The sequence below is a fragment of the Octopus bimaculoides genome, chromosome 30 (assembly GCF_001194135.2).
Source record: "Octopus bimaculoides isolate UCB-OBI-ISO-001 chromosome 30, ASM119413v2, whole genome shotgun sequence".
Classification (NCBI taxonomy): Eukaryota; Metazoa; Mollusca; class Cephalopoda; order Octopoda; family Octopodidae; genus Octopus; species Octopus bimaculoides.
This window is the reverse complement of record NC_069010.1, coordinates 3,082,215-3,084,903: the sequence shown is the minus strand read 5'-3', so window position 1 is coordinate 3,084,903 and position 2,689 is coordinate 3,082,215. Positions and strand designations below refer to the sequence as shown.

At 40.5% G+C, this 2,689-nt stretch overlaps 1 protein-coding gene across 1 annotated transcript in view; it reads left to right on the top strand.

The window, feature by feature from the left end:
- The first annotated feature begins 881 nt into the window (after positions 1–881).
- The window catches only part of LOC106874340 (uncharacterized), a 10,994-nt gene continuing 9,186 nt past the window's right edge, over positions 882–2,689 (top strand). The window contains exons 1-2 of the mRNA XM_052978074.1: positions 882–1,000; positions 2,006–2,131. The gene's annotated coding sequence lies outside the window, so the exon portion shown is untranslated. The remainder of the gene's footprint in view (positions 1,001–2,005; positions 2,132–2,689) is intronic.

The window sequence follows — 2,689 nt, the reverse complement described above, 5'->3', positions numbered from 1 at the left end:
ATATATATATATATATATATATATATATATATATATACATACATACACATATACGACGGGCTTCTTTCAGTTTCAGTCTACCAAATCCACTCACAAGGCTTTGGTCGGCCCGAGGCTATAGTACAAGACACTTTGCCCAAGGTGCCACGCAATGGAACTGAACCCGGGACCATGTGGCTGGTAAGCAAGCCGCTTACCACACAGCCACTATACAAAGATATAAAAAGACAAAGTTCATTATTATATTAGGAGATTATACATCCATTTTAACACTTTACACTATACTTACATATATACATAATTCTATACATTGATCTAAGGCAACAGGATTACTAAAGGAAGACCGGAATTTAAGAGAAGGGAAAACCAAAAGGTCTAATGAGATTCATTGAAGGATTTTATTTCAGATATTCTCATTTAAAAAAATCACCTCTGGCTAATCATTGAGAGGATGTTGGTGTTGCGTTGGCAGAGGTTTGCACTCTCTAAGTGCTCTTGTTATTATGATTGTTATTGTTGTTGTTATTATTGTTATTATTATCATTATTATTATTATTAAGGTAGGAAACTGGGAGAGTTGTTAAGTACCCTGGGGGGGTGAAAAAAATACTTAGTGGCATTTCATCTGTTTGTACACTTCGGCTTCACATTCCACCAAAGTAAACTTTATCCTTTTGGGGGTTGATATGATAAATGATGATGATGATAATGATGGTGGTGACGACGATGACAAAGATGATGGTGGTGCTCATGATGATGATGATGATGACAATGCTGACGACAGCAATTATTATGATGTTGATAATGATTATGATTATGATGATGGTTATAGAAGTAATGATGATGACAATGATGATGATGTTCTATATTCTGTAGGTCATCGAGAGAAGTTCCTCAACCAAAGTGAAGAATGCCAGTGTCCAAGTTTCCAGGAAGAACACCAACCATTTGTGCCAAAATGCTCGATCACCCGAGCCGACCCCGTTATCTCACCTGCCAGGTAAATACTGTTGTTGTTTAGGCATAGGTCAGCTATGATCAAAGCTGTTCCAGCTGTGACCATCCTGTCTTTTATTCAGACATAGTGTATCTCGGACTACATTATCTAATGTGTCCTTCCTTGTTTATCTCCAGGTCAGTCCTGATGCAGCAGACCTACGATCAAAAATGATCCAGCCGTGACCATCCTGTCTTTTATTCAGGCATAGTGTATCTAGGACTACAATATCTAATGTGTCCTTCCTTGTTGTTTAGCCCCAGGTCAGTCTTGTTCCAGACAGACTTATGATCAAGGATCTTCCAGCTGCAACCATCTTGTCTTTTATTCAGACATAGTGTATCTAGGACTACATTATATAATGTGTCCTTCCTTGGTGCTGTTGTTTAGCCCCAGGTCAGTCCTGATCTAGGAGACCTACGATCAAAAATGTTCCAGCTGTGACCATCCTGTCTTTTATTTTGACATAATGTATCTAGGACTACATGATCCAATGTGTCCTTCTTGTCACCGTTGTTTAACCCCAAGTAAGTTCCTCATTCCGCAGGCCTGTTACTGCCATGACCATTTTGTCTTATTCAGACGTAATGTATCTAGGACTACATTGTCTAATGTATTCTTCCTTGTTCTTGTTTAACCCCCAAGTCAGTTCAGATGCAGAAGATCTGTGATCAACTGGCCCCTTTCCTAAAAATTTCAGGCCTTGTGCCTAGAGTAGAAAAGAATAGTAGGGGAGTCGAAGTCGGAGTTGAAGTTTTTTTGTTTCAACTCCACAGCCCTAGTTTTGGCCATCCCTGATGAGTGGGTAACATGCCCAAACCACTTGAGCTTACATCTCGTTACTGTGGTAAGAAGTTCCTCATGGGGTCCTATCGCCTGCCTTATCCTTCTTTCCACTTCCTCATTTGTGATATTACCAAAAGTCTCCCGAAACATTTCATCTCAGTAATTATTATTGTTGTTGTTGTTGTTGTTGTCATCATCATCATTCTGTTTGTTTGTTTGAAGCAACTACGGACTCACCACCAACTCGTGATACCCACGACTGCACCAGGCAGAAATTCCAGAGGATCCACAAAGACATTGCTAACTGCCTCACAGACATTCAAACCCTCCTAAGCTCGTTTATCAAAGGTATCGTTTTTTTCTTTTATCTTTTTACTTGGTTCAGTCATTGGACTGCGGCCGTGCTGGGCCACAGCCTAGGAGGCAAAATGCTTAGCAGTATTTTGTGTTTTTACCTTCTGTGTTCAAATTCTATTTATGGGGCCATATATAAGCCAACACCAATTGTTAAATGCTGACAGGGGACAAACACTAAGACATGCACAGACATACACACACACATTTATGTGTGTGTGGCTGTGTGGTAAGAAGCTTGCTTCCCAAACTCATGGTTCCAAGTTCAGTCCCACTGTGTGGCACCTTGGGAAAGTGTATTCTACTATAGCCTAAGGCGGGCCAACGCCATGTGAGTGGACTCAGTAGACAAAAACAGGAAGAAGCCTGTTGTATAGTGGTTGGCGTTAGGAAGGGCATCCAGCTGTAGAAACTCTGCCAAATTTAAATTGGAGCCTGGTGTTGCCATCCGGTTTCACCAGTCCTCAGTCAAATTGTCCAACCCATGCTAGCATGGAAAGCGGACGTTAAACGATGATGATGATGATGATATATCTATATCTATATATATAT